We start from the raw sequence: 24,104 nt of genomic DNA on the forward strand, positions 1-24,104 counted from the left end.
AGCCCTTGCGGAATCATATTTGCCTGCTGCCCTGGCTGCTTGCGAAGTGCCGCTGCATTCAGGGTCGGTGTCGGTGGGGGTGAATGGCAGGGGTCCTTTCTTCTTTGGGTTTGATACATCCTTCCTTCCGCTGCTCCTTGCAATCAACTGCTAGGAGAAGGAGGGGAGCAGGCAGGAGGGAGAAAGGGAGGCTTCCGGAAGCCTCTCTCCTTCCATGCCGTCGCAGTTTGCCCGATAATGACCCTGGAGACTTCCACCTGCCCCCAGCGAAGGACTTGGTTACCGCCAAGCCCTCCCAGGCATCACCCCCCTTGCTCACTTCCTCCTCTTCCTGCCCCCAACCCCCACCCGCCAGCCTCCTGCGGCTCCACGTCTCAGGAAGCCGAGCTTGGGGCTCTGTAGCTGGGAGCTCTCCTCCCTTCACTCTGTGGGTCACCATCACCCACAAACGCACAGACCCAAGCAGTCCCGTTCCTGGGTTCCTGTTTGCATCTGGAAGCGAGCGGGTGGCTTTAAAGATAGCTGGTCGCTTATTCTTCATTCTGTTGATAAATAATGTCCCTGTGCACTGTGGGGAAAGGGCTTCTTCGTGCATATTTTAAAACTAATTTAGAATTGGTTTGTTTTTAGTGTATGGTCTGTCTTGCCCTGGGGTCAGACAGCCTGAACCCCAAACTTGGGTCTCCTGCAGGTTTTTTGGCGGGGGGACTATGCTGGGTTTCAGTTGCGGCATACGGGTTCTTTAGTTGCGGCGTGTGGGATCTAGTTCCCTGACCACGGGTGGAACCTGAGCCCCCTGCATTGGGAGCATAGAGTCTTAGACACTGGAACACCAGGGAAGTTCCTAGAGTTTTATAACACCAACTTTTCTATAGTGGCCAGTTTTGTTTTTGTTTTTTTTTTTTAAACTTCCCAGTTTTGCATGCAGGAAAGCAAAGGCTGGTGATCGTTCTGGAGTCTCAGATGACCTGCACCCCTCTACCTGCAGCTTGTGGCTGGTGGGACACACCCTGGAGCAAAAGCCCTGGTGTGCAGAGAAGGTTTGTTGCTTCCCTTTCAGTTTTTTATTGGAAGACTTGTTCTGGCGGGGAGGCAGGTACACACCTGTAGGGGTTGGGGACTTTGACTAGAGCACAAGCTTCCAATGCTTATGATTTTCGTGGAATCAGCCCCCTCTTTGCAAGTTAATTTCAGAGTCACACCTCTAATCCTGGCCTGTCATCTCGCTGATATGTGTCCTAAGGGGTCTGGGGCAAGAACGTATAGATGATCCAACATCTATAGATGGTCCAACTACTTCTGTTGGAGAAAAACAACTGCAAGGGCATGTCCCACATAGAGCAGGCATTGCTGCAGTCTGTTCACTGGAGGGACTGATGCGGAGGCTGAAGCTCCAGTACTTTGGCCACCTGATGCGAAGAGCCAGGTCACTGGGAAAAACCCTGATCCTGGGAAGGATTGAAGGCAGGAGGAGAAGGGGATGACAGAGGACCAAATGGTTGGATGGCATCTTGGACTCAATGGACTTGAGTTTGAGCAAACTCCAGGAGATGGTGAAGGACAAGGGAGCCTGGTGTGCTGCAGTCCATGGGGTCGCAAAGAGTCAGACACGACTGAGCGACTGAACAACAGAGTTGCAGTCACAAAATCAGCATGGGTCCCTCAGCCAGACCTCATGGAGTGCCAGGTCATGAGTACATTACAGTTGCAATTACAGTGAAAAGAGGAAAATCACACTTGCTTCCCAAACAGAAATTTATTTATAATGTTATTTATTTATTCATTTATTTTTGGCTGCGCTTGGTCTTCGTTGCTCTTCAGGACCTTTCTCTAGTTTCAGAGAGCAGGGGCTACTCTCTAGTTGCGCTGCGCAGGCTTCTCATTGCAGTGGCTTCCCTTGGTGCTGAGCACAAGCTCTAGCTCGCAAGGGCTTAGTTAATTGCAGGACACAGGCTCAGTAGTTGCAGCTCTGGGGCTCTAAAGTGCAGGCTCAGTAGTTGTGGCGCTCAGTTGCTCTGAAGCATGTGGGATCTTCCCAGACTAGGGATCAAACCTGTGTCTCCTGCATTGGCGGGTGGATTCTTTACCACTGAACCACCAGGAAAGCCCTCTGAAATGTTTATTTTTAACATGGCAGATAGTTCATAATAATATGAGCTACTAAGGCATGTGGAAGAAGCAAGAAAGGTCATTAGGATTAACTATCTTTGAAAGGTTTAAAGACTCAAAATGCATCTCCAGGGCCAGGCTCTTTGTTGCCCACTCCTTCCCTCTCTGGCCTGGGTCACACGCCTCCCACCTCTTCCTGCTGCGTCCTGTTGCTGCCCAAGGTCTCCAGTCATGCATGTCCTGCTGTGTCCACTGCTTCCTCTGGACCCTGCTGCTGACTGCCTTTGCTTGGTCCGCCCAACCCTCCACTTCCACCTGAAGGCCACAGTCCCTGAACCTTCTGAGTTTGGTCTCTTTTTGAGGTTCTTTTTTGGGACCACAAGGAGTTTCCTCAGTGGCACTAGTGGTAAAGAACCCACCTGCCAATGCAGGAGACGTGAGAGATGCAGGTTCGATCTCTTGGTCAGCAGGATTCCCTGGAGGAGGGCATGGCAACCCACTCCAGTATTCTTGCCTGGAGAATCCCCATGGACAGAAGAGCCTGGTGGGCTACAGTCCGTGGGGTCACAAAGAGTCAGACGAGAGTGAAGTGACCGAGCATGTGCAGTGCCCGTAAAGCCCCATGACTCCAGACCAGCAGTCCTCAACCTTCTGGCCACCAGGGGGTCGGATTCATGGAAGACGGTTTTTCTACGAGCAGGGTAGGGGTAGGGGAATGGTTTCAGAATGATTCAAGAGCATTGCATTTATTGTGCACTTTACTGCTACTACGACTACATCCACTCCACCTCAGATCATCAGGCATTAGATCCCGGAGTTTGGGCGCCGCTGTTCTGAAACTGCACTGCGACATCCACTCTTTCAAGCTCACTTCTGCCTCAAGGCAGAAATCAAGTCTAGGGATCCACAGCAAATACACTTTTCTATCCAGTGGCAGAGTTGAGTGATTTCTGCCCCCAGCAATGAACATACATTAATTTCGCATTCAAAAATCTTAACTATTATTTTTAGTTTACTTTCAAAATCCAATATTCAAATACTCTTGACTGCTTTTCTTGAGTTTTTTCTTTCTCTCTCTTTTTTCTTTTTTCTCTTTCTTTTTATCTCTTTACTTTACAAACTCTTTCCCTCATTCCACAACCCTAGATTCACTAGTGCAATTTGTCTTTGAATTTGCCCCCTTGGGTTTTTTTTTTAAATCAAAATGGATATGACAGACTCATTGTGTCTCTACAGGTCAAACCACAGGACAGAGTGGCCAAGAATTCATTTCTGTGGGTGAATGGACGGCCCATTTTTCATTTTCTTTGTGTTGGGGACTACTAACTTGATTAAGTTTAGACCTTTTCCTGGCTAGGACCTAGTAACCCTCCAGCCATATTACAATGAATTTTGAAAAACTTAGCCAAACATTGGGCTCTACCAGAATTTTACCTTTTTGGATTTCAGAATAAATAGGCCATCAACAGAGCTGTGGGTAACTTTTGATCACACAGGGAAACACATTGTCATGGAATTTTTTTTCATGTGTTAATATAATGATTTAATAAAGACATTTGGCACAGAAATAAAACTCTCAGAGACCAAGCATTCTGAACAATGAGAGGATTAAGATCAGCCTATAGGGGATATTAGCCAAAGTGTCTCTTCTGGCTTTGGTAAAACTCTTCCATCTGTTTAGAGATAAATTCATTATCCTTAACTAAAAACCCCCCTGAAATAGATGTGGTGGAGAAAAAAAGTTCAGCCTCTGTTATAAGACTTTCCAAGCAAGCTTAAAATCACTCAGAAACAAAAAGGCAGAAGGAAAAAGAAAGGACAGAATCTGCGACACTGAGGGCCCGCCTTGGTGTTTTATCTGCATAACAGCGCAGTTCGCAAAGTCTGGATCCCATTTCATTGGAACTAAACGTAAATGTAGTGCCTGGAATTCTCCCAAATGAATAAATTCTTCGCTGATAATTTTTAAGTGAAGAAAGATCAACAGGATAGGAGCATGAGGGGGAGCTGTGGGCTGCAGGGTGTGTACGTGTGCGTGTGTGTGTGTGTGCACATGTGAGTGTGTGTACACACACGTGCCTGCGGATGGATTGGGGAAAATAGAGTATAAGTGAAAGTACTCAAATTCTCATCGGATGTGCCCATCGGAGTGGGAATCCCCAAAACAAGAAAGGTGTGTATTTCTTTGCATTTAGCTGGACAGCTGGGAGAGCGGTGGACACATTTTTTTTTTCTTTTTGTTTTGGACATGCCGTGCTAAATTCTGTCTTTCTTGGAAAACGCCAGTAGATTCATTTCCTCTAAAAAGAACTCATGCTGATTCCTTGCTCTCATCTGTTCCTGGTCAGTTTTCCTGTCTTATCCTGAGGACAGCAGCCCAACAAACCCAAACCTCTCTTCCTTAAATCCTCTTCAGATCTTCCTTCTCTCTTTCTGTAGGCTGGTTTTCCTGCCCTGGATGGTGGCCAGAATGATGGCAGTTAAGGGCAGGTGAGAGATTGCACTGTGGGTCGTTGCTCTCTTTAATTTTCCTCCATTTCGTAAGGTCTGTTTTTAAAATTAATTTGTGTTGTTGTAGTCGTTGATTTACAATGTTCTGTTAGTTTTGGGGCTTCCCTGGTGGCTTTGGGGGTAACGAATCTGACTGCAGCGCAGGGACAGCAAAGTGAATCAGCTACACATGTACACGTATCCCCTCTCCTTCGGATTTCCGTTCCATTTAGGGCAACACAGCGCTGAGTAGTGTTCCATGTGCTGCAGTAGGTTCCTCTTGGTTCTAATTTTATATGTACTAGTGTGTATCTGTCAATCCCAATCTCCCAGAGTATCCCTCCCTCTCGCTTTCCCTTTGGTAATCATAAGCTTGTTTTCTATCTGTGACTGTCCGTTTTGTAGGTAAGTCGTTTGCACCACTTTTTTAGAATCCACATACAAGAGATATCACACCGCATTTGTCTGTCTCCACCTGACTCACCTCATTCAATGTAACAATCTCTAGGCCCATCCCTGTCGCTGCAAGTGGCATGATTTCATTCTTTTTATGGCTGAGTAATTTTGTGATATCTTGCTGAGCACAGTCTGAAACTTCTACAGTGATGGAAATAACAAAACTCTATGAGAGACTCGTGTTCACTCTCAGGATCGAGGTTACCTAAGGAGGAACTTAGTGGTTTGTTTACATAAATCTGTCCACCAAGTCTTGAAAAGTCCTGCAAGGAACGCAATTCTTTTAGGGGCCTGAGGTTCTCCTTTAGCTTCTTTGCTTGAGAAATGAAGGAAAAAGACACGGCCGTGGAGTCTGCTCTTCCTTCAACCACTGGAAGAAAGGAAGAGTAGAAGAGAAAAGTTAACAAAGAGAGGACACGTGTCCCTCCTCTTTCCTTCCCCTCTCCCAGTCCGTGGGCAAAATCTAATAAAGATGATTAAATTACATGTCTTTTCCTCCCATTGAAATCCACTGCATACTATTCAAATATTAGAACTCAGGAAATAAGGTCCCTCATGAAACCTTAGACGGCAACACAGGGTCTGAGCTGGAGGTCTGCCTGACTGGGCAGCTCTAATTAAGAAATCACCCTGCTGAGCAGAACTTAATCTAAATAAAATATAAAAAGGAATTCAGTGAAAACCATTACCTCCTCCCCATACACCTCAGGAGAGCTTCCACTCCCCTCAGTCCGAACAACTTTCTCTCCCAGCACTGGGGAGCTCTGTGTTGCTCTCTGTGCCCCTGATACAATCAAGAATAAAAACCCAGCTCTTGAAGAGGAAGCTGGGGCTTGTGCCTGCCTCTTGCTATTTGGCCAGACCTCCTAGGGGCCACCTGCAGATGTAGTTGATGTTATTTTGGTTTGGAGGCAGGATAGAGGATAGAGAAGCGGGTAAAGAATCCGCCTGCAATGCAGGAGACACACAGGAGATGCAGGTTCAACCCTTGGGTCAGAAATATCCCCTGAAAGAGGAAAATAGCAACCCTCTCCAATATTCTGGCTGAGAGAAAAATCCCTCGGACAGAGAAGCCTGGCAGACTACACTCCAACGTGTCTCAAAGTGTAGGACACGACTGAGTGACTAAGCACCCACAAAAAAAGGGGATGAGATTTGATCAAAGATTGATGAGTTGGACATCTAACCCACTCCTCCAGCTTTAACAGTGAACTGGGAATTCACGGACTCTCTGTAGGGCAGCTGGATTTTGCTGGCCAATCCATTAGCTGCTTTTGATGGGGTGGTTACTTGAGAGCAACTTGGGTTTTTTTCAGCATCCTTGTTCAAGTTAGTCCTTTAAGCTGTACAGAGTCTGCCTCAAACTACTCCATCCAAGTCCTGGGCTATCATTCTGATAGCAGGTGACAATGTTTAGCCTTATTTCTACCTGCAATCTGTAGAATCCAACGTTGTGTTCTTGCTGTTGCCTCCCATAAGCATTTTTGTTCCCTTTTACACAACCAGGGCTTCACATGGGCTGCCTGCCTGCCCACAGCAGTGATTCTTCAACTGTTAAAAATCTGTTGAAAGAGATGGACCCTCTTCCTAGCGGAGCGAAAAAGCACACATGCATATACATTTTCCCACTGGATGGTCAGTCTAATTATTTAGGCAATTCTCCTCCCTTCTCTTGTTTCATATATTATTGGGTTGGCCAAAAAGTTTGTTTGAGTTTTTCTGTAAGATGTTATGGAAAACCCAAATGAACTTTCTGACCAACCCAAAAGACGATCCTCATAGTATTGAAGTGAGTGAGTGAGTGAAAATTGCTCAGTCGTGTCTGACTCTTAGAGACCCCATGGACTGTACAGTCCATGGAATTCTCCAGGCCAGAATACTGAAGTGGGTAGCCTTTCCCTTCTCAAGGGGATCTTCCCAACCCAGTATTCTTGCCTGGAGAATCCCCATGGACAGAGGAACCTTGCGGGGCACAGTCCATGGGGTCATCAAGAGTCAGACACGACTAAATGACTAGGCACAGTATAGCAGAACATCCTTGTCAAAATATTTATGGCTCAAGATGGGAAAATTGGACATTTCCTTTTCAAAGGTTGAACGAATGGAGAAGAGGAAAGAAAAAAGAGCAGAGGAAAGAAAAAGCAGTCAGAACACCCAAGCTAGATACAGAGAAATGATTGAAAAGAAGCGTCTGATTTTCCCATCTCTAGCCATAGCAGTTTTCTCCACATCCCCTGCCACACCACTATCAGGTTCAGGAATAAAGAACAGAGGATGTGAGGGGAAGTCTGGATATGATGCTTAGAAAACATATTCTTAAATCGCTGTAGATTCTCATTCTCTATCTTACAGTTGGTTATCTTAGCACTTAAGTCAACTTTCCATTACTTTTGTAGACATTGTATAACATCATCTTCCCCTACCCCAGTCACCAGCTGTGAGCCAGACTCATCCCAGAATGGGGGTGGGACCAGCTTCAGTTGAATAGCTTTCATGCTGACATTTGAAAGAACAAATTCCCAGCTATTGAACAAACCTAAATTTTCTACAGTTATTATAGAAGCATATCGATCTCAAGAAATGTGTGTCTCATTCTCTGTGAGACACAACTGTGATTCATAGGAGTGTAAGCTGGTACAAACTTTCTGTAGGATAATGTCTCCAGTTTTTAGCATTCATTGTAATAAACAAGGCAGGGTGTTTTGTGGCAGTAACTATTAGCCACCAAAATGATGTCATTCACTCTGGTTATAGAAATATCTTAACACTTATTAATACTTAATATTTAATAGTTAAATATGCCTCCAACAGCATCAGAACTCGATGAGTGGTGTTTAAAATCTTAATATAAGATGATGTGCTTGGTTGCAAAAAAAAAAAAAAAGATGGATAAAACTCTATATTTGCCCTAAAAAAAAGGAAAAATCTGAGTTCAAAGGTGACAACAGTTTGCTAGTTACATTAAGCTTGAATGTTCTGATCTGGAAAATGGGGACAGTAATAGTATGTGTCTCATAAGGCTGTTCTGAAGGTGGGCTGGAGCCTGGTGGGCTACAGTCGACGGGGCCGCAAAGAGTCGGACACGGCTGAAGCAGCTGAGCACACACACATACAGGCAAGATGCTTGTGACATCTTCAAGTCCAGTGTGAGTCAACCAGAGCCTCATTTAACAGCCTATCTTCTGACCAGTTAAAGACACAAGTCGTCCTCCAATCAACAGAGCCCATCCAGGTAGGGACAGAAAGACACCAGTTCTGGGGTGTGGCCTCCGTGACCATATTTGATGAAAGAGCAGTGAGAGTACATCACTCTTATCTGAATAGAACTCAGTTACAGATATGTGATAATTGACTGAGAAATCTTCTAGCAGCCCTCTCAACTTCAGGTATGATCGGTTTTTCCAGGAAGAGCGAAACAGACCTGCGCGTGGGTGGACAAGTACTGGAGAGAAAGGTTCTTCTGTTCATGAGATTTACTGTAAGGAAAGCTACAGCCCAGGGGGTATTCTAGGCTGATCCTGTCGAGTTGGGACTTAACTCGGCGTCTGTAAATCTGGTCCAGCGATTACCTACCACACGGTGTCACTGGTCACAGTCAAAAGACATGACGTACACAGTGTGATGGGTCAAGGGTCTGGTGCATAGAAAGCGTTGACAAATGCTTGACCCAACCACATACCAGCTTCGGACCTACACTCAGACTCAACCTCCACTATTGGCTCTATTGAAACAGTGCTAACCAAGAGGGCCAAACCTGCAGAAGGACAAGAGGAACATTCTTGCAAAGCCAATGTCCAGCTCATGGAAGGTGATGAACTAAAACTTCACCATGTGCGTCTAAGTGAAGGAGGGGAATGCTCCCTGTGGGGCTTTTAAATAACTGTGCTTTGCCCATGGCATAGTTCCCGGTCCTGAAGTTGCTTCCTTTCCTTATAATAACTGTCCACTAGGTAGCTTGTGGCCAGTGGGCTAAGGAACAGAAAGGCGGTTGGTGTCAGCCTCTTGAGATGCCAAGTGGAGAAGTTTTCCTCAGGTTTCTGGGTGGGTTTTTCAGCCAACACCCTTGAAAGGAAGCAGAGCCTGCTTGCCACAGGCATCTGGGACACAAGGACCTACACAGTATTTTTGAAAAGTTCAGTATCGCTCACCGATAAAGGGGCATTCAGTGCGGGCAAAGGCGCTCCACAGAGAGGGTGGAGACTGGGCTGCCAGGCGGTCCTCGGACAGCGCGTGCAGCCAGTTTTCTTTTTCCACCATCTCTAGAGTTGAGTAGGTGCCAAGACAGCTGAAAGCTTTCGGGGACACCCATAGACACAGATAGGGTGCCCCCCGCTCCCCCAACCCCTGTCTTTTCCATGGAACTTAGCAGTAGCAACCAGGGGCGTCATCACAGAGCGTTAATTTTTTCCCTTGCCTGGTTTCCCACATTCTGTGACCACTGCAGAGCATGCCAGGGAAAATATTGAGAGCCTAGGTAAACGAAGGGGAACCCAACATTCACCAGTCTGGCCTTAAAATAGCCGGCGGAACGCCCCCATCCTGGAGAATACACAGGCGGTGACTGTTAACCAGTGGGCCCAGAGCACCCACCCACCCCACCCCACCAGCTCGCCCCGATGCCGGTGAAAGCCTATCTCAGAGACAGGACAAAGAAGGAGCCTTTGCTGCTGGGTTGCCTTTGCCCCCAACCCACACCTTTGGTGAATATTAATGAACACGCAGTGACCTGACTGATGCAAAGCCGTGCGTGCCACTGGGTGGGATGGGGGCCTTGGGATGGGGTAGGGGGTTGGACAGGGCAGTCAGAGCCAAGGGTGTTCCTGGAGGAGAGCGGAGGCTTGAGCTGCAGAACGCTCCCCAGGGCTGGGCACCCCAGGCAGGAAGAAAAATGCCTCTATATTGACTATTGGATACGCCAGGCCATGGCTCTAGAACTTGACTGTTGTGTCCTAAGGCTGCGGATCCTGGATGGAGTTTGTGAGGTGGGGAGGAGCTCTGACAGGAAGAATGTAGATAAAGAGCACAAAGGTGGGGTGAAGGCAATCTGGGGGTGAGGATAAGGAAGAGTGCAGAGGATACACTGCATCAGCATAATATTTTCTAAGTGCTCCACATATAAAGTCGCCAGATTTAGCAAATAAAAACTGCAAGATATCCAGTAATATTTGAATTTCGGATCAGTAACAAATACATTCTTTAGGATAATGTCCCCTGACATGCTACGCAGAATTCTATTTTTTAAAAATCATTTTTACTGGAAATTTAGCATCCAGCTAAATTTGAGTTTTAGATAAGCAGAGGATAGGTTTTGTTATAAATATGTCTCATGCAACATTTAAGAGATAATTATACTAAAAAGACTGGTGTTTATCTGGAACTCAAATGTAACTGGGTGTCCTGTGTTTTATCAGCAACCCTACAGCCATCCAGGTGTTGCTACCTCAACCAGAATAAAAACCCTCGAGGGCAGAGACAGTTTCTGCCAGGTTCTTTCTGCGAAACCTAATGTTGCCCATTCCACATGTTGTTCTGCCACAGAACACAGTACTGAAAGGGATAATCACTCGGGTACGTGTGCATGGCTTATTATGAGCCCTGCGATCTCAGGCAATTAACTCAACCACTGTCTCCTCGATTGTCTTGCCTTCTAAATGGGAAAAGCGATAGCTGCCTCCCTTAGGGAGTTGTTACAGGGAAACAGTATGGGTAAAGTACTAACTCTATTCTAGGCTCATGGAAAGTACTCGATAAATGTTAGCTATTATCATCACTGTTATCACTATTTTGTGCTTCTGTGGGCTCAGTCACTTCAGTCGTGTCTGACTCTTTGTGACATTGTGGACTGTTGCCTGCTAGGCTCCTCTGTCAATGCTATTTTCTTCCAGGGAATCTTCCCAACCCAGGAATTGAACATGCATCTCCTGCATTGCAGGCAGATTCTTTACTGCTAACCATGGTCCCCCCATGGTTCACCCCCTGGGGCTCAGCTCAGCCCCAGGCTGAGCTCTCTAGACTTATTAAATCTACTCACAGACAACATTGCATTGAAATAATTGAATTTCTTAACATTTTTTTGCCTATTTTGCTGTGATTTAAGGAGATTTGCAGAAACATTAAATGATCCACCAGTTTAAAAATATTTCCACCACCAACTTGAAATTCCCTCCACTGAGTCATTTTGATCATATCTTCCTAGAAGAACATAAATTGGTTCACTGTCTTTGGAAGGTAATTTGGCAACTGCTTGAAAAATTACAGATCACATTCTCTTTAAGTAGAGATTAGGATTTTATCCTGCAGGAATATTTGAACATGAACCGGGTTGTTTATCCCAGCATTGTTATGAGACCAAAATATTGAAGTGACCTAAATGCCCATCACAAGAGAATTAGTTATGTTATTGCTATTAATGTGTGTGGGTGTTCAGTCATGTCTGACTCTTTGTGACCCCATGGACTGTAGCCTGCCAGGCTCCTCTGTCCATGTGATTTTCCAAGCAAGAATACTGGAGTTGCCAGAGTTTCCTACTCCAGGGGATCTTCCTGACCCAGGGGTCGAACGCGAGTCTCCTGTACTTCCTATATTGCAGGAGAATTCTTTATCCCTCAGCCACCTGACATGTTATTAATACATTCATAGAATAAATGCAAGTTAATAATGAATGTGGACACTCTTTCAATACTGATACAGAACTCTCTAAAATATGTTCTTTTAAAAAAGACAAGGCACAAGAAAGCCTGTAAAATATCATGCCATAGTGTTAAAAACTTGAGGGGCTTCAAGGAGGTACCCGTGGAGTCTGGGTTGAATTCAGTGCCGTTCTTCCAGAGAGTCATAGTACGGAAGGGAGAGGAGTCACCTGACAGGGTCACGACCTGGCAAGCACGTCCTCAGCCAGGCGATCGAGGTCACAGCATCAGTGGTCAGTCTTGGGGATAGTATGTCCCTGTGATATGATGATGAGAACGGACTTCGTCCCTTTGGTCATCCTCCCGAAAACCCATAACCCGGGCAAGCCATGACAAAAATATTAACCCAACTCACACTGAGGGACGTTCTACAAGATATTTGACCTCTTCAAAGCTGTCAAGGTCATCAAAAGAAGGTAAGTCCGAGACACTAGCACAGACGAGAGGAAGCTGAGGAGACAGAACAGTTAAAGACGAGGTGGTATCCTGGATGAGACCCAGGAACAGAGAGGACAGTGGGGTGAAACCAGTAAAACCTGATAAGCTATGGATTTTGGTTATTAACAGTGTACTGACGTTGCTTCCTTAGTGGTGACAAATGTACCCCAAGAATATGAAGTTAACAAAAGAGGAAACTGCATGGTGGCATATGCAGGGACCCTGTAATAGCTTGGCAAACCCCGTTTAAATTTTCTAAAATAAAACACATCAAAATGAAAAGGGGGTAGAGAGTACATTGGATTGGCCAAAAAGTTCATTCGGGTTTCTCCATCCCATGTAAAGGACAAACCCAAACAAACTTTTTGGCCAGCGCAGTATAATGGCTTTCATGCCCATGAAACATTTGTGGAAGAACAGGCCACAAACTGAGAGTTTCTGTTACCTCTGTAACCAAGAAGGATCCGAGTTATTGGAGGGGAAAGTTTCACTGTATGCACTTTTTTAAACAAATCTTTTTATTCTGTATTGGAATATAGTTGATAACAAGTTGTGAGAGTTTCAGGTATCAGCAAGGTGATTCGATTATCCACGTACTATTCTTTTCCAAAGCTTTTCCCGTTTAGCTTGTTACACGATATTTATATACACTTTAATATTTTAAATTAAAAATTGTAAATTTACTACCATTTAAAAATACTACAATTGACATTTTACAAAAATAAAACAGGATTTTTAATCCAAGTTGTTTCTAAAAGATGCATTTGTTTTGAGTTGCATTTTTTTTAAGTAACCCATCAAATCAGATTCCATAATGCACCAGATCAGCTCCCAAAGAAGTAGTTAATTTGGATTAATTTTTCATATTAAGAAGTGAATGGTCCCAAAGTACAAGGCTTCAAGGACAATGGTACTGGGAATATGCAAAGGGAAAGAAGGCCTTTGATAACGGTCTGAATGCATGGTTTTGCCCAGACTCTGAGCACCCAGGTGACGTGATGAAGGTACATGGTACCCAAGGAGGGACGGGAAACAGAAAATGCCCAGAGAGGGGGCTGGATGCCCCAGAGACTGACTCTGCTGACGTGATGCACACGTGAGGTTCTCTCTCCACCTGCTGCCCAGCAGCCTCGATCCCGTATCATCCCAGTTCCACAACGAGCGTTTCTGTGTTTTAACCCTTAAGCCAGAGAAATATACTAAAACGTCGGACTTCTGTAGGGCACTCTGGAGATAGGAGAGCTGACTCTGGGGTCCTCCCTTCCTGCCCTGACCCATCACCCTTCTGTTTCAGCCACTGCTTAGCAAAAAAAATCAATTGGGAGGTGACAATGAAGTGAATTCAAACCTGGAATTTCTCTTCTCCAGGAAGAGAAACCGAGCCCTTCAGGCAAAGTCGCAAGCTGGAGAGAAAGGACACAGGATTAACCAGTCACTGAGCCGGCTGGGGGCCGGGAGCCAGAAGGACACCCAGCAGGAGAGGCAGGGAAACGGTTAATAATTCACGGTGACACGTTAAGCCAGCTCCTCGGGGGCTCCAGTTTGGCTGATTGCAAAGTCAAAACAGAGCCGTCGGAAACTGGGAAGGTGCTGTCACTTTTACTGTATTTTTCCACACGTATTTTTAATTTTTTTTTTTTTCAATTTGGAAATGCTCTTGGGGAGCCGGAAAAGGTAGGCTGGAGAACTCCCGGGGTCTGAGAGAGGAGAAACTGTGTCCTTGCCCAGCTCTCAGTCTGATTGAGACCAGCAGCTCCCCAAGGGCGTCCCGCACCGAAGCCAGCTAGGTTACCTGGTCCTGCCACTGCCGCGAAACATCCCCACCGCCTCTCGTTTTCACTGCCCTTCGACGCCGGCAGTGTGCAGCCCTGCCACGTTACACTAGCAACGTCCTCTGTCCACCAGCCACACCAGCCTCCTGGTCCTAAACCCAGCAGCTGCCGAACAGGGAGCAGACGGGGAGAGATGAAAAACACCCCCAAAAGTGGGTAACTGGGAAACCCAGGGCAGAGAGGCAGAGGAGAATGAAATACTGTGCCCTTGGGATTGACCCATACACACTGCTGACACTGTGTATAAAATAGATAGCTGATGAGGACATACTGTACGGGGCGGGAAGCTCTACCCAATGTTCCGTGGTAACCTGAACGGGAAGGTGGCCCGAAAGTAGCCCGCCAGGCTCCTCTGTCCACGGGATTCTCTCGGCAAGAGTCCTGAAGTCGGTTGCCATTTCCTTCTCCAGGGGCTCTTCCCAACCCAGGGATGGAACCCAGGTCTCCTCCGTTGCAGGCGGATTCTTTACCGTCTGAGCCAGCAGGGCAGTCCTTGTCATGTGCACTTGTGTGGCTGTGAAGGGCAGGGAAGCCTGGTGCCTGCCGTCCGTGAGGTCACAAACAGTCAGATACGACTTAGCAACTGAATAGTCACAACAACTGATGGTTGGTTCAGCTTGCTGTACAACGGCAGCTAACGCGACATCGGAAAGCAACTTCCTCCAACACCAATCAGCCCAGCCGGCGCGTGGGCACCTGCTCCCACAATGCCCAGCCATCCTGCGGGAATGCCCGGAAGAGCAAGTGGCGAGTGCAGGATGTCTGACGTGACCGTGTGCCCTGCTTTGGGGAGAAGACGGGCCGTTCCCGCACACTGTGAAAAATGTCCTGGGAGATTTACCTGCCCTTGGGTCTCATAAACCTTGGCTTGTGTTCTGAACTTTTAGGCGTGATGAGTATTTACTTGGCACTTCCTTTCTAAGTTATTAGGAGTACCCTCATCACAATGAAACATTTAAATAACATTTGCTACATCCGAGGGCATGTCCTCCTTGAAGAATAGCCTTGTAGATTATTTTAACTCAGAGCTTGACAACTTGACATTAAGGGTAAGCATGTTTGTCATCCCCCTTACACACACACACACACACACACACACACACCCTCTCCTCTCTTCCAGCAAGCCTTGCACTTGCTTCTGAGGTCCCCCCAAAGGGCATGGGATCTGCTAACCCTGAAAACAGCTTCTGTCAAAAGGCTCAGCTGCTGAACTCTTTCCCTTTGGTTTGGCCAAAGCCTATCGCCCGGGTCTCAGGTTCCTTCACGATGGCTCCGGGCAAATGCCCGGCGGGTCATTCACCGCAGACCTTCTGCACCCTGTCCCCTGACCTATCTCATGGAATAGTGCAGAAACACAATTCCCCTATTGTTCTCTGACTCGGGGACTGAGGAAAGGGGGAACGTGCATGCACACAAAACCTCCCTCGAAAAGATTAGCGCAGTTATTAGCCAGGAGCGATGGTTATAAGCCATTCTGCTCTCAAATTCTCCCCAGCACCAGGTCACCTCAGAGGCTCTTAAAGCTCCAAACACAAGACAGTGTGTTCTCCTGCATTTTGCCACATTGTTCTAGAAGGCGACTGGGCCAGTGCTTAATGCTGCCCTCACCCACAAGGCTAATAAGCAGACGAAGTAAACAGTGAATAATGCATGTGTCTGAGCCCTGGGTCCCCACGCCCCTGTAAGCCTGTAAGAGGCAGATGTCTGGGGCCAGACGTCACTGGCAACTGATTTGCCCAATTTGGGCAAAATGCTTACTGCAACAGCGCTGTAGATTACAGCTCAGCTCGTGGCTGCTGTTCAGCGGTGTGCTGTCTCCCCCTGCACCATTTTTTTTTTTTTTTTTGGTCGCTCACTACAGCACGTGGGATCTTAGTTCCCTGATTAGGGATCAAACCCACGACCCCTGCAGTGGAAGTGTGAAGTCTTAACCACTGGACCACCGGGAAATCCCATTCCCCCTTGCACCCGATGTGAATAACAACCATTGACCACTGCGCTACCACTCTGCTGGCCCATCCAGTCTCCTTTCAAGAGTTAGGGATATGTTTCAGGAGGGAAATTAAATTGTTCCCAAACTTTGTACCCACGTCCTTATACTACAGACATATTTCAGACCTGTAATCGCAGAGAAAATGAAGTCTTTAATGTTATCCCCCTCAATATACATTGATTACATAGACGATTATGGGAGACATACAAAGAAGAAAGGTTGGAGGATAGAAAGATTTGTGATATATATGTGGTGGTGGTTTAATCGCTCAGTCGTGTCCGACTAACGCGACCCCATGGACTGTAGCTAGAGAAGGAAATGGTAACCCACTCCGGTATTCTTGCCTAGAGAATCCTGTAGACGGGGGAGCCTGGTGGGCTGCCGTCCGTAGGGTTGCACAGAGTCGGACACGACTAAACCGACTTAGCATGCATGCATGCATTGGAAAGGAAACGGCAGCCCACTCCAGTATTCTTGCCTGGAGAATCCCAGGGACGGAGGAGTCCGGTGGGCTGCCCTCTGTGGGGTCACACAGAGTCGGACACGACCGCAGCGACTTAGCAGCAGCAGCAGGGACTGTAGCCCACCAGGCTCCTCCATCCCTGGGGTTCTCCAGGCAGGAATACTGGAGGGGGTTGCCATCCCCTGCTCCAGGGGAGCTTCCCGACCCAGGGATCGAACTTGAATCCCTTGCATTGCTGGTGGTCTCCTGCGTTACCTAATACCAATTGACTGATTAACTACATTTAAGTTACTGATAAATTAAATGAGACATTGAAAGAATTTGCCAATTGAGTCCAGACTGCTCGTCCAATAATTCTGTGAATATTCTACCCAAGAGTGTACCTCCGTGTGTAAATAAATATAGAGGTGACCATTACCTACAGTTCAGGAAACAATTCAGTCGTTCCTTTATTCTTCAAATGGTGCTGATTCCCTACCATATTAAGCAGGTTTGTCTTAGAGCAGCCATGTTAAAAATCCTATTGTTTCCAGAGGAATCAGTACTGTCTGGAAAACACAGGCCTGGGAAAGAAACTCTCAATGCTGAGCAAAAAAAGAGGACATTTTCTATGTGATGGCAAATTGAGAAAGTTTTCAAGCGTCTATGGTTCATTGCTGAGAAACCTACAGATGTTAAACTTTGCACATGTCTATGAAATACATTTACAAAGTATTAGCTATAACCCCGTTCCTACGAATCCACGTCTTTACAGGCTTCAGCCTCATTTCTCATGCAGCAGGCTATCAGACAAGCTTCTGTTGAAAGAAATAGAGTCTGGAGGTAAATGACCAAGTCACAATGATTATTTTATATTGCGTGTTATCTATATGCACACATCTGGACAGAACAAGCAATATACCACTGTTTGCATGTAACTTTCATAGTGTGTGCTAACACACACACACACACACACACACAGAGTCTTTCCCATATGGGAAGTTTAATGTTTTAGTTAAACTCCAGAAAGCCTTTTTTTGTAAAATTGGAATGCAACTGAAATTCTAGCTGAATTGGCTTCGCAAAATGGAGGTTAAAAATAATTAATAATAATAAATGGGTCATTTGGAAAGTACCTAAAATCCTGAGGCTAAAGGCATAAACATGAAAGAGCCTAATCGTATAGAATGTATACACACCACTCTTGAGAATCATTCACTGACGACAAGACAGATGGGAAGATACAGCTGCTGAAACAATTTTCTCCTTAGGATGCCTAGAACTAAGCACCCCATGTTATTACACTGTCCATAAGCAGGATGGGCATTTTCGAGGCTTCATAAAGGAAGTGTCTGAAGCACGTCCATCACATTCACTGGGGTCTGTCCACCCACAGACACAGGCACACACTTGTCCAAACCTGACACTCCGCTCTGCAGAACTGGTATCATTTCCTTCTGCATTATTCCTACATCAAGTTCCCAGTAATGGTGAAAATGACCCACAAAAAGGAGAACAAATAGCAGAGCAAAGAACAGCCTGGCTCCGGTGAGGCACAGAGCTATTTGTCCACCAAAAGGTCCAGTCCATAGGGGCCCAGCTCACCAGCATCTGCGTGTGGATGAACTTTCCAGAAAGGATGCTCCCTGGGTACCACTCATGGGCAGAAACCAGATCCACAGCTGGTGCCTGCTGCTCACACGTGCCTGAGCCACATCTCTTTAACTGGACAGGGCTGAGGTCTCCCTTGCTTACTTCTGGTGGACATTGCAAATTCAGAGCAAAGGAGGGTTTACAGACGAGGTGATGGTAGGAGACAGAGGCCCAGCAGGGACCCAAGGCAAGCAGGCTTGCTTGTCAGGAGAATCCTGTCAGGTGCACACAGTCATTGCTCATTATCTCCCCAAATCCAACGAGCCCACCCCGCTCATTCATACACATCAAGGCAATTCCTCTGCAGGGTTTGGCCTGCCTCTCCCATAGCAGCCAGCCAGCCAGGGTGCTGCTCTGAGACTGCGGACACCACCAGTACCTAGATCGTGGCCAAAGGAATAGAAATGAGAATCACCACCTAATGATCTGTCCCAGTCGAGAGAAAACAAGTCTCGTGCGACTGACAAACAGTTCTTCAACCCAGGCAGCTACTCACCTAGATCTGGCAAGAGGATTGACCGAAAAAGTCAGGTTCAACATCCAGACTCAAAAGGAGCAAAATCCAAGGGGATCTAACTCGGCCATGCTCTGCCCTGTCCCTCCGTCTAGCTGACCCAGGACACGACCCCGATAAGCTCAGCCCAGTCGTGGAGAGGGAGCCGGGGGTCCCGCCTGGGCCTGCCTCTCCTCCTCAGGTCCAAGCCGCAAGCCCCAGCGCTGGTGTGCCGAACGCCCGCTCCTGACATTGAATGAGCCCGCAGAATACCTCGATCTGATCTTTTATAGTGCTTTGTTTATTACCTGTGTGCCCTTATTTCATAAGGGAACCAAGAAAGAGAGAGAGAGAGCTCGCAGCAATGATGAAGATGACTATTCGCGGCGATCCAAAGACAGCGTTTCTTAGGCTTCATTCATCCAGCAAATGTGGCCAGACAACCTAGCAATTGTTCTCTCAAATGTCACCTTTCTGTAAGGGCCACTGTGCCGACAAAACTCGGCTGTCTCGGGGTGGGTTTTTTTTTTGCTCCCCTGGAGTGCCCCCCTCCCCCAAATGGTTGTGTTATCCTCCAGTATCTCTACAGAAATTGAACCGACAAGAAAAGCTTTTCTTCTTCTTCCAGCCAGCACCCCCCCCCACCCCCACCCCATCCGTTTTTCCTTTCTTCTGCATGCGGCTTGAACAATTTGGCTCTGTTCTGGGTGCATTCCTGTGGCCCATTCTCTTCCAGTCCCCCGTGTGGGACCCGGGATGGTGGACCCAGAGAACACAGGCTCACATTCAGCCCCAGCACGGTGTTGCTGGGGGGGGGTGGGCGGTGTGCTGGCGGGGGAGGCAGAAAAACGAACCGAATATACCTAGGATGGTTGCGCCACCAGCTTAATACCTGGGCTGAGAGACAAAGGCTCTTTAGAAAAAGCCCCGGGCGGCAGGGTGACCCCCTCCCCCTCCCTCCAGGAGTTCAAAAGATAACAGGGGCTGAAAATAAAGCCCTGGCGTAATGAAAGTTTTCCAAGCCATTTCAGAAGTTATTACCAACGATGACAGAGGACTCACTGCCCCCTCTTTTGGGTGAACCGTCTCTTCTCCTGTGTGACGCGAGCCCTGCTCCTGGCACGTGTGAGTGTGCGCGTGAGTGTGTACACACACGTACGTGCCCTCATCCCTGAACAAAATGACCACAGCGCTCAGCTCCTTACACAAGCGGAGGTGCCACCGTGTCTTGGAAAGTCCCTGATTTGAAGGGAATCCACAAAATGACGAAGCCCTTTCAACACGATCCCTGTTTTATTCTAAACGAGGGGTGAGTGGGTGCTTTGTAATTTTTATCCCTGTGTTTATTTCCGCTTGAGATCCAGAATTTGCACTTGCCCATGGAAGAGGGCAGAAGTCCTCAGAATACGTTCTGAGGATAAAAAGGAAGGGGGTTAGTGCAATTTAAACAGATCACAAGGTGTTCAGAGGACCCCTCCTCTAAATGGGACGGTGCCCTGCTTGTGACAGTCAGACTTCAAAGGCCAGCTTGAAGACAGTGCCTCATGGTTGTTAGCTCCAGGGCCTTACCCAAAGTTCTTCTTTGAGAGAATAAATTTTTAGCCAGAAGTCTGGAGACCAAAGAGAAAAAGCCAAGCCTACAACATAACTGGGAAATAGTGGGATACATATGCACATCAAACAGGATTTTTCTATCTTGTAATTCAAAAAAATTACTTGCCCATAAAAAAAGAATGAAATCATGTCATTGGCAGTAACATGCGTGGACCTGGAGATGATTATACTAAGTGAAGTAAGTCAGACAGAGGAAGACAAATATCATATGATACCATTTGCATGTTGAATCTAAAAAGATGATACGAATGAACTTATTTACAAAACAGGAAAAGACTCAGAAAGAAAACAAACATGGTTACCAAAGGGGAAAGGGCGTTTGGAGTTAACAGATACACGAGAAGTAGGTCATCAGCGAGGACCTGCTGTGCAGCCAGGGGCCTCTGCTCACTATTCTGTAATAACCTACGTGGAAAAAGAAGTTATTGTTCAGTCACGAAGTCTGACTCTGCGACCCCATGGACTGCAGCACGCCAGGCTTCCCTGTCCTTCACCGTCTCCTGGAGCTCAAACTCATGTCCATTGAGTCGGTGATGCCATCCAACCATCTCATCCTCTGTCATCCCCTTCTCCTCCTGCCTTCAGTCTTTCCCAGCATCAGGGTCTTTTCCAATGAGTCAGCTCTTCGCATCAGGTGGCCAAAGTATTGGAGCTTCAGCTTCAGCATCAGTCCTTCCAGTGAATATTCAGGGTTGATTTCCTTTAGGATTGACTGGTTCAGTCTCCTTGTAGTCATGTACATGTATATCTGAACCACTTTGCTCTACACCTGAAACTAACACAACATTGTAAATCAACTATTCCCCAATATAAATAAAAAATAATTGGAAGTTTTAGAAGTGCACACTTGGAAAACGGCTCTAAACCACTGCTCTGTGCATTTGCTTTTTCAAGAAGACTATAAACTCCATGAGAACAGGAACCATACATCTGAATTCCTAGCATCTAGTACATTTAAGTAATGCTTTTGGAATGTTGAAAAATTCCAGATTCACAAGGAAGAGAAAAGCATGCAGTCACATGCAGGAGCCAGCCGATACCCACTCGTGGGGACCAACTGTTAAATCCCTGTGAGTCCTGTAAGGCGGTTGTTAAACGTGAAAGTGAAAGTCACTCAGTGGTGTCCGACTCTTTGTGACCCCATTAACTGTACGGTCCGTGGAATTCTCCAGGCCAGAATACTGGAGTGGGTAGCCTTTCCCTTCTCCAAGGGATCTTCCCAACCCAGGTCTCCCACATTACAGGCAGATTCTCTAACAGCTGAGCCACAAGGGAAGCCCAAGACTACTAGAGTGGGTAGCCTATCCCTTCTCCAGGGGATCTTCCTGACCCACGGATTGAACCAGGGTGTCCTGCACTGCAGGCAGATTCTTTACCAACGGAGCTATCCAGGAAGCCCTCGTTAAACATAGCTGCTATTAAAAGTCAAATTCTACAAACTTACAATTAAATAAGTTACATCAGAAACAAAAGTGAATGAGCTCATCACTTCCTTACTATTTTGCAATGTTCCACCTAACGGAGGAGCATGTCAAGGCTCAGAAGGCATATGTAGTTCCCGTGTGTCACGCAACCGCGGGTGGCTAAGATGAGACCCTAAGAACACAGGTCTTCCGATGCCCAGCTCAGAGCTCCTCAGGCGAGGATCAGAACACCGCTTGGGAGCAGCTCCGCCACAGAGCCGAGTCCTTGAAGGTGTCAGCAAGCAGGCAGCGCAGCGGGAAAGGAAGGCGCTTAGGAACCTGGAAGCCCTGCTGTCGACTCAGCCACGCCTCCTTTCTGCATCTCCTCAGACAAGAGCCCGAGACCTCCGAGTCCAGCTTTGGATCTGACCGTCAGCCCACGTAGAGCGGCCGGCGTTCCCTGGGGTGGGCAACCTCCTGACCTGAGAATCCATCCAGCCCAGCAGACGGGCGGCTGCAGGGTCCAGTTCCTACAGCGCCACGCAGCAGAGCTCTGGCTTGCACTTTTTGTTTGTTTGTTTGTTTGTTTTTAATCGCAGAACCCATTCTATTTTTTTAAAAGCAAAATCCTATCGGAAATAGAAAAATATAATTCCAACCCAAGGTCAAGCTTCCATAGGGACAGCATGCCACTTACGGTTAGAACAGCTGTCTACTCATGGGGACCCTGAAATCGTCATCCTAGTCTCCTTGAACTTTTTTAAAAACTCCACCCTAACAATTAATATTACTGAGGGTGCTGTGTGTACTTGTGTGTGTCTAGGGATGTGTTGTGTGTGTGTGTCTGTTATTCTCTGTTTGTCTGTGTGTGAGTGCTCTGTGTATGTGTGTATATATCAGAGAGTGTAGGGTCGGGGGCAGAAGGTTCCGTAACCTTCCCTGTAGGTCTCCTGAAAGTGAAGTGCATTAGTCCTCAGTCATGTCCAACTCTTTGTGACCCCGTGGACTGTAGCCCATCAGGCTCCTCTGTCCATGGGATTTTCCAGGCAACTGGAGTAGGTGGCCATTTTCTTCTTCAGGGGATCATTCCCGACCCAGGGATCAAACCCAGGTCTCCTGCATTGCAGGCAGATTCTTTACCATTGAGCCACCAGGGAAGCCTGAAGCTTGGCTGAATACCCTGAAATCAGAGACCTTGAAATCGTGTTGCCATTGGCAACAAAAGCACAGATGAAAGACTAAGGACCTTTCAGTAGAACCACCGGCAGGTGGGAAAAACAGAACAGAACGGCAACCACAGACCACGCTATAGGAGAGCAAGCAGGTGAGTCTATAACCATAATAATGGCCACGAGTGCTTGTTAAGCGCCACACACTGCCCTGAGCCCTTCAAATACATTATCATTTTAAATGTTTCACAACCTCCCTTTGAGATAAGTTCTCTCATCAATCACGACTTCATCCATGAAGAGATTCTTGCTTCAAGAGGCCAGGTAACATTCTCAAGCTTTCACTGCTTGGAAGTGACAGAGCAAAAAATCAGGGCTGGCTCCCCAGGCATGCAACCCGCGCAATCGCCTAAGGGGACCCCAAGGGCCGCTGCTTGGGGTGTAATGCTCTGCAGAGGCTGTCTTAAAATGCTTGGTAATTTTGCCTTTGAACGCGTGTGTTATAAGTTAGGTCGGAAGGAGCATTTCCCAGGGGCTTGGGGCCACCTCTCTATGTAGTCCAGCCTCTTCCTGCCTCCTGCCCCCCACCATGGGTTCTTGAGCACCTGCTTCGTTGCTCCGGACCTGCTTGTCCTCCCATTTGCCAGCCCTGCCCCTGACCGCTGCCCGTCCCCTGGGGCAGCCCTTTGGTCCTGCAGGCGAGGGGAGCACCCGCGCCACCAGCACACAGAGGAGCAGGCTCAGGTGAGCGGCCTGGGTTCCTCCAGAGCGGAGAGCGGAGCCATCCCCACCCAGGGGAAAGGGGGGGGCCGATCCAGACGTTGGTCATGTCCAAGAAGGGAGGGGTCATGTCCCCTGTGGGGCCAGGCCTCCCCTTTTCATCTTGCAGTTGGTCTGGTGCTCCACTCAGCTGGCCCTGCTAAGACACAAATCCGGTCACCTCAAGAGATTGATCACTGTGTGGACACCTTCTTCCGCTATCCCTGAGAATCAGCATCTGTTTATTATTCCCTGGACCAGTCAACCGGCATTAATGGGCTCCTCCTTCGCCAGCACCCTTGAAACAAGAAGGGGGATTCTAATAATAATACATGCATGGTTGGGAGTGATTAACATATTTGAAAGAAGAATGTAACATAGAAGACAAACCTCTACCTATAAATTCGAAAGAAACCCTGACCTTCCATTGTAGAAAATGTCCTAATACTTCATTTACTCAACAAAAAATTCAGTGATTCTTAAAAGAATTAGTGATTATCAATTATCGTTTTTATTTATATAACCCTATTTGCAAGTAAGAGCTTATAAACCATTTTTAAAGCC

At 47.1% G+C, this 24,104-nt stretch overlaps 2 long non-coding RNA genes across 2 annotated transcripts; one reads left to right on the forward strand and one right to left on the reverse strand.

Annotated features, from left to right (window-relative positions):
* Positions 1–958: 958 nt before the first annotated feature.
* On the forward strand, positions 959–8,541 carry LOC122430773. The gene is made up of 3 exons (XR_006266378.1): positions 959–1,040; positions 4,549–4,599; positions 8,461–8,541. It is a non-coding gene; the product is annotated as an uncharacterized LOC122430773 (long non-coding RNA).
* LOC122430700 lies at positions 1,806–18,865 on the reverse strand. The gene is made up of 3 exons (XR_006266375.1): positions 18,599–18,865; positions 17,649–18,481; positions 1,806–5,425 (listed from the first exon to the last, which is right to left on the reverse strand). It is a non-coding gene; the product is annotated as an uncharacterized LOC122430700 (long non-coding RNA).
* Between the last annotated feature and the right edge of the window lie 5,239 nt (positions 18,866–24,104).

The sequence above is a fragment of the Cervus canadensis genome, chromosome 1, assembly GCF_019320065.1.
Source record: "Cervus canadensis isolate Bull #8, Minnesota chromosome 1, ASM1932006v1, whole genome shotgun sequence".
Classification (NCBI taxonomy): Eukaryota; Metazoa; Chordata; class Mammalia; order Artiodactyla; family Cervidae; genus Cervus; species Cervus canadensis.